Source organism: Styela clava, chromosome 13, assembly GCF_964204865.1.
Source record: "Styela clava chromosome 13, kaStyClav1.hap1.2, whole genome shotgun sequence".
NCBI lineage: Eukaryota > Metazoa > Chordata > Ascidiacea > Stolidobranchia > Styelidae > Styela > Styela clava.
In genome coordinates this window covers 4,515,432-4,523,628 of record NC_135262.1, presented here as the reverse complement: position 1 = coordinate 4,523,628, position 8,197 = coordinate 4,515,432, and the positions used below count along the sequence as shown (strand labels likewise).

At 37.4% G+C, this 8,197-nt stretch overlaps 1 long non-coding RNA gene across 2 annotated transcripts; it reads left to right on the top strand.

Moving 5' to 3' along the window:
• Positions 1-3,806: 3,806 nt before the first annotated feature.
• Positions 3,807-5,799, top strand: LOC120332543 (uncharacterized). Of its 2 annotated transcripts, XR_013480004.1 has the most exons (4): positions 3,807-3,914; positions 4,430-4,494; positions 4,656-4,907; positions 5,147-5,799. It is a non-coding gene; the product is annotated as an uncharacterized LOC120332543 (long non-coding RNA). The 2 variants fall into 2 exon arrangements; XR_005568105.2 differs by lacking the exon at positions 4,656-4,907.
• Positions 5,800-8,197: the final 2,398 nt, after the last annotated feature.

The window sequence follows — 8,197 nt, the reverse complement described above, 5'->3', positions numbered from 1 at the left end:
GAGGGATTACAGTACTGTTAGCGCAAAGTTCACATTCGACGTTCATTTTAGCACAAAGACGTAAACAATTTTGTCGAATGAACGCGCCACGAGTGCATCTTTCGCAGAAAACGTTGCCTCCCGGTAGAGAATTTTAGCCTATTTTGTCACAGCTATTTCTAGACTAATTTTTTATTACCATTATTAAAACTACAACTCCTAAAGAGGCAAATGATGATTCTCTTATTTGATTCATACTTAAATTTCCCAAACACAACCAGAAACTAACGAGTAGCATTCAAAATCGCAAAAAACGAAGTATTGTTTACAACCACGACTGAAAATCTGTCAGGGACAGGGTGACGAAGGTGTCTGAGCGGATGCGAAAAGGCCCATTATTACGTCACTTTTTTGCATCTTGCTGATTTGGCCAAAGTTATGAAATAAACAGGGAAGACCATGCTCGGGGATAATTTTTCTTGGAAAAATATTTGGCCATTTTTGCGTGTTATTGCGGGTCGGATAAAATGACGACGCGACCCGTAATCGGCCCGCGGGCCGTAGTTTGGTGACCCCTGGTCTACATGAATGGCAACAGACAAATAAATTATTCAATATATACCATTTCGTAGTAATTCACGAAATTTAAACATTAGAAACAGTTCACAAGTTCTAATCCGACTCAGGACCAAGACATTAATTTGCATTAAATGCAGGTAAGATTTTGATATGTTTACATAATTTGCCCTTTTGGTGGGTATAGAGGACTTGCACGGGTCACGTGACTTTGTATACTGGACGGCAAAAAAAACAAAAACGTCCATTTGGCTCCTGTCAGTTGCAAGTCGGATTATACGTTTTTGTTTTGTTTGGCTGTTGAAAATGGTCATTTCGTATTGTTCCGTTGGCTGTACGTATAGTATAGACAACGTAATGGATCTATAGTTATATTCCACTGTTTTCAAAAGAACGTCACGTAATGTGGATATCATCTATTGGCAGGACCGCAGGATCTATTGCTTGGTGTCAAGTCCAGAAGTCATCTCGCTTGTGTTCACTGTTTGCGGACAGCACTTCGTTGATGGTGAGTGATAATGTGCCGTTATCAATTTCTTTAAATATTCATAAGCTCCCTCATTTCAATAGAAAGCAGATGACAAACTACTGTTATTGGTAGGACTAGGCTACTTGCTGACTTGACTTGCGTAAGGAATTAATTAATCATCATTTGCCATAAGGTATTGTTTTCCTAGTTAGCAGGCAATCTATTACTAAGTGTGAAAGGTTGAATAGGTAAATAAAGTTTAACACCAGTGGTCATGCAAAAAATAACCATTTGTCTATATATACTATACGTACAGCCAACGGAACAATACGAAATAACCATTTCCAACAGCCAAACAAAACGGAAACTATAATCCGACTTGCAACTGACAGGAGCCAAATGGCTGTTTTTGTTTTTTTGCCGTCCAGTAAACAAAGTCACGTGACCCGTGCAAGTCCTCTATATGCCAAAACAAAATCTGCGAATCAGTTTAAATATCGTCACGCTAATAACCGAATTGCGTAAGTCATTTTTGGCGATTTTGAGTTTTTTATAAAATAGGTATTTATGTAATGCTGCGCACCTGTCTGTTAACTCAGATTTTATTTTAAGAATTCCGAAACCATAAAAATGGCGATTTAGTATGACATGCACATTTGTGCAATTGTTTCGTCATAATGAATTATCATTGTTACCGCAGGACTATTGTGACGTCACAAAGGCAAAATAACCTCGGCGAAGTATTTTCGAGTTTTGGCATCTCGGATTCTAGCTTAGCGCGTATTAATTTGAATTTATACTACAGTATAGGAAGACCTGCACTTGTGATATTCAATGTCCGAGTCCATTTCACCTTGGTTGGCTTTTATATTGGGTGCATTGCTGTTTTATTTTTTATATTTCATCTTAGTCTCATTTCGGTGGGTGTGCAAAACGTGTTATATTGATGAAATATATATTTTTAAACATAAAAAATAATGTAATTGAGACTGATTATCTATTTTGGGAATTAGACATTGTAGATACTGAGAATTACATTCGTTTTTGGAATGTTTAGTTTTCAGGTCTGGTGCACATAGTAAACTTGCAAAATTGCGTATGTCCCCAAGTCATAGACACATTTCTACCTAAGTCACAGTGCGCCATTATGACGTCACTTAACTGCGTCTTACAAATTAACCTAAATCCGGCTACGATCAAAAAATTTAACCTTGGCAAATTATTGACTCTCAATGGCATAACAATATCATTAGGAAGTTTTTTACGTTTTTTCTCAAAACTGCTAAAAATGACTTACGCAATTCCGTTATTAGCGTGACGATATTTATCATTGCAGTCTATGCTCAAATAATTTAATTGTCAATATTATTCTTGCAGTTTTATTTGCCCAACCGGATATGAGCCTGATGTGCCAGGATTGACAATGACTTGTCAGTTGGACAAAAATTGGTCTGGGAATATGCCATCGTCGTGTCTACGTAAGTATCCAATTTTACACAATAAAGGTAATTACACATATTGTATTCGTATATATCGTGTCAACTTTATTTAATTAAATCTTTAGCCGTGGAATGTGGTCCGTATCCTAATATTCAAAATGGGGATTCCGTTCGTGATGAAACAACGTATCAAACGAGAATATAGGTTGGAAACCGAAGACTTATCGATCGATAGTTAGGGGATCCCCCAAAACAGAAACTGCAGTTTCGATTCATCCGCTCTTGTAACTTGCGCACTGCGCATCGCACACACACACTCGGCGGGTCTCAAAAATCTAGATCGCTATATCAATAATTGATTGATAACTCGCTAATTATACCACATAATTCGCCCAAAATCAATAGGTTTCTGGTCCGAGATAAGATGAATGCACATGCAAAATTTGGAGCAGATTCAACCTCGCATTCGCGAGATAGGGCGGTCATCTAACAGACAGACAGACATACATACAGACAAATACCTATCAATATACTTACCGATCTTAAGATCGATAAGTAAAAACATGCTCGTAAGTTGAATGCTCTCTTGAATTTTTTTCTCTGGGCCATTAGCTCAATTAAAGTACAAACTAACCTAACCGAGGCCGCATGGGCAAGGCAACTAACCTAACCCAAGGAAAGGTTCGTAGGGGCGAAATCTAGCGCTAACGAACAATTCGAGTGAGACTTCGGCGGCGGGCGAGAGAGTGCTGCGTCGCCGGCAGAGGCGTCGAGAAAGTGCTGCGTCGCCGGCAGAGGCGTCGAGAGCGGCCGAGCCGAAAAATGTTAAACGCAACAACAAAATAATAATTAATATTCTGAAGGCAACAGAAGGACAGATAATCATTGCCCATCCTATTTCTCATCTCTATTTGCGTCTGTTTTTTTGCAGCATATGCCCTGATGCAGCTATGTAAAATCTTTATCTCCGCGTAATTTTTCCTACAACATAGAAATTCATAGTTTGTACGTTTATGGCATTGATTTCTCTCACGTAAAGGTGCACGAGGTTTATATTCAGGGGCGTGCTAAACTTTTCTACTTTCCAAGGAGAATTTCTGATAATGATGCCTAACTTGAAAAACACCATAACAAAGAAAGCTTCTGCGCCAAGTCACGTGTGATATACCATAACTTAAGAAAACGCTGTATCGATTATCAATGATTAATATTCGTTTCGTAACTGTTGGTCGGTTACGTCATCATCCACCATCGATTCCATGCATCTGAAACAAATAACTGGGTGACTTAGCCCATACCCGACATTGATTGGTTACCTGAATCAACGACTTGATTCGTTAACGCCCCACGAGTTACCAGCGTTTTGCTGCGGTTCCACCATATCTGTTGGTTGCATCGGACTCACTCACGGGCTGTAGTTATTATATAATCGATGGCTATGGCTAACAAACGTAAGTCTATCATTTCTATACGTTAGATATATGTTATAAGTGTGTTTCCCTTAGCGGGTGACTATTCAGGGAACTACCATGTGTTGATGTATGACAGACAGAGCTGCCGAGTTTAAATCCCTGAATCAGATCCTGAATTTGAGGATACATTCAGACATTACCTGTCTGTCTGTACTGTACTAGACTCATTCATGTTAAAGGATCATAAACTGACAGTATTCATAGATCTTGACGAGGCAATGGAAGAAAAGTTTACCTTGAATGAGCAAAAGTAAGACGGCTATTAAAAAGAGAGCTACAGAGGGCAAAAAGTGTTAGGAGAGGTTGAATGCAGGACCACCAACAGATCATGCATTCAATTAGGCCTATCTTTTCATCAATATATTTTCTGGATTTTATTCTATAGATATCACATACTAATATATCACATAAATGTGATATTTTCATGACAATATTTTTGCCAATAAACAACTTATTCTGTGATTTATAAAAAATAACTTATGTTTTATTTCAAGGTGCTCAACGTGTCAAAAGTTATTTTCCATCACGGCACTTTTGACTCAACATATTCACAAACAAGGTAATATTTACATAATTGTAGACTCCTACATAAATTCCATGATTACTAATACAACTTCTTCCATTCAAGATAAACATGAAGAGCAGATTTTTTTTAAGAGATTTTTTTTAAACACCATGGGATGAATCTGTCAAAACAATTTTGAATTTTTTCCTTTTTAGGCAGAGATATTAGCGTGGAGAAAATTGTAGTGAAAGATCATTGCAGCCACTGTCCCTATTTCACCAAATGTGGTCAAATACTTAAAATTGTTGCTGAAGAAAAGTCCCAAGTGATCAAATGTTATCCTTCTGCTGTGATGCAGTTCGCGTAATCCCTACACTGGAACAGAGTATTCCAGGTTTACTATACCCTCCAGTCTGTCGGTAAATTAATTGATAGATTCACAGCCAAAGAAATGGATAAAACGAAAGGTGCTGTGCTTAATATTTGTCTGGATTTGAGTATGTTTAAATGCCATAATTTGACGGATCATATGACTTACTGGCAAAAATTGCTTAATTGGGTTTTTATTCATACCTGATTCATACATTGTGCGCACCAGCTTAACGGGCGCTTGATCAACTTTAATTTCGACACCGTTTGATTGACATTCATGGTAATCAATAATGCGACATCTTAATATTACACCCCTGTTTCCTATGTTTTCCAGATTTACTAGATTCAAGTTCTATCATATTGAATGACGATGAGGTCCATATAATCCAATACATTGCTGGGTTCATTTTACAAAAAATGCCAAAACGATGCCAAGACCCGGAAGACTGCAAAAGAATCCCGAACCGGACTGTTTGATAACTGACTCTATGATTGCAATAATGCAGGAAACAGAATATGAACGCTTTACCGTACCAGTGTCCTTGAACTATGTAAGCTGCTAAAAATTGAATTTAGATTAAACTATCCTCATGAAGGTGTTATAGCCACAGATTTTAAAAATTTCAATATAGAATCATTTGGTATCGCCCAAAACGATACTAGCATGCTGGACATCTTGGAAAACTTATGTCGCTTTTACCTGAAAATATGCTGCCATCAAACAGCCAGAATCGTCAATAACGCCCTCTTGAAAAATGACCATAATTTATCCCTACGAAAACTGCTTAAAAAATAAATGTAGATGAAGAGCATGATCTCTTTTCACTTTATTTTGCAAGGTAGTGCGTTTAGATGTGATTCCAGTTTTATTTTTATTTCTTTAGCAGTAATTAAACAAAGCAACCTATTTTTCATAAAATGTTCAATGCATGGAATATAGTATATTTTTATGACAATAGGCAATGTAAGTTGCATAATAAAAATAAAGCGTATCTAGAACTGTTTGAGTTGTCCCAGCAACAGATGATTTCCAGTTGCGTATTTCTGGAATGAAAATTATTTTCAAGCTAAATCAGTGGCTCATCAATGCTATGGAATGGCCGGAGCATTTTTTAGGTGCTCCCGTAGTGTGTGTACCAAGATAACGCCCAACCTGGTACACATATTACGAGAGCACCCTATTTTGTATCCAAAATTTGACCAACGCCTGGGCTGCATATTTGACACACACTTTAAAGCACAAGTGGGATTCCGTCAATTTACAGGAGCGTAACTTTTCGGATGAAACTGCACGAAATTTTTTTATAGGCGAATTCTAACAGCGTGACTCGCAAACACAATATTGCGTACTGTTTTGAGTAAATGAAATGATCAGAACCATTGATACATGTATATTGGAAAGTTAACTTCAAATTATTTAACTCTTGGAACATTTTACGGTTCGCACTAGGCTTGCACGTAATTGACAAAAATCAATTCCGTAATTACGGCAAAATCAATTACGTAACGACCCCGTAATTGCGATATTTTTCCACGCATTTAAACCTATCATAACAACCAATTGAATCCACTTCTTTTCCGAATGGGACATTGAATTGGGTTTTCATATTCTTGGCAGTACTACACGCCGGCGGCAGATGTTAAATACAAATATCAAGGAGTGAATTCAAATTAATTTTATTCTGATTTTTATTTTTTGTGTTAGCTTTGGTTTTCCTTTATCACCTTCGCAAATTAACCGTCCCATTTTTATGCGATCAATTTTATTTTATCATTACCGACACTGGTATACGGATATTTATGAAAACGATAGCTTTTTAAAACCACCTTAGTACTGAATAAAAATTACGGATTTCTAATTTATTAATTAACCAACGACGAGCGTATTCTCTCGTTTGATTATACTTGCGATTTCCTCGCGACGAAGACTTGTTTTTGCAGCGTCTTCTGCATTATCCGACATTACTGCCTTGTTAGCATTTCATAATAATAAGTATTGACGTCGACTTATTGACGATATTCCGATTACCATGCTTCATTTTACATTTATTCATTTCGCGGACTGAATGTTTATAACATTATTTGCGATAAATTTGGATCAAATATTATTTGTGAAATACCGAACTTATATGATATGCCTTCTCCGAAAATACAAAGTTATATCGCAAAACAATGCATTTTGTGACATTTATTTTACACTCACGACATTTATTTGCTAACTCAAGTCGGCGATCCTATCGGCCAAGATTGACACAAATTTGGTCGAGTGCCGGTGGTATTCAAGTCGACGATAAATCAAAATAAGTTGCCGCATTTGGTAAGACAGTTAATCATATATGGCCGAAATATTGAGAGAAATTGTGAAAAACATCATGAGCAAGGCCAAGTCCGGACTGATATATAACGATAAAACCGTTAACAGAACATCAAGATTTTGTAATAGAAAATGGATCTCGCACAGAATAAACACACTGGCTCATATTTGATAGCAGTTAAATTTTTTAGCGGTCCGCGAGGAATCCGTCGTTTTGTTGTTTCTCTGTCGTCTCAATCGCTTTACCGATGCCGAGAAGACGAAGTTGCGTTGGTTCATTACGCAATCTCTCTTTTGTCGTCATATTGCTATTTGATAATAGCGACATTAATTATCACGGCGAGGTATTGGCGCGAGTGATCCATCGCTCTTTTCGCTTATTTGGTTCCAATTCGTCGCGAAAGCTCTTCGTTAAATTTCACAAGATCGTCGTGTTGAAAGTTTATGGATATTTTCCTGTTTATACCCCAAGTCTGAAATAAAACAGCCAAAAGCAGTATGATATTCCATGTTCATATATATATCAAGTGTTTGTTATTAACAATAAAGAATGGTTAAGCATTGCTAATCCACACTTGGTGGGGAATTCCCACTATTTAAACGCGTGACTATAAAATAGAAATGGAACATATATACCATAAGTAACGGAAAACTGGAACAAGTAAATAATAAATAAAAGTAAAATGGATACAAATGTTTGATAGACCATGTTTGATAGATTGATCTCCTGCGTTCATTAGTCATTTCACCCGAAGAAGTTGAGACCGGGCGTGTTAGCGTCCATCGGTCGTAACACAATTCTTCCCCCTATCTACGGTTATTATGTACATTGGCCATGGCCATGCTAGATAAGATGCGAGAGGAGTTGAAACCAGGTGTGTTGGCGTCAATCGGTCTCAACGCAATTCTATCCCTTATCTACGGTTAAGTTGCGGGAGAAGTTAAAACCAGGTGTGTTGGCGTCAAACGGCCCTACTCAGTTCTTCCCCCTTAACTACGTTAATAATTTACATTGGCCATGCCAGATAAGTTGATAATAGGTTAGTAAATAGCCCGCGTCATGCCTTCCTT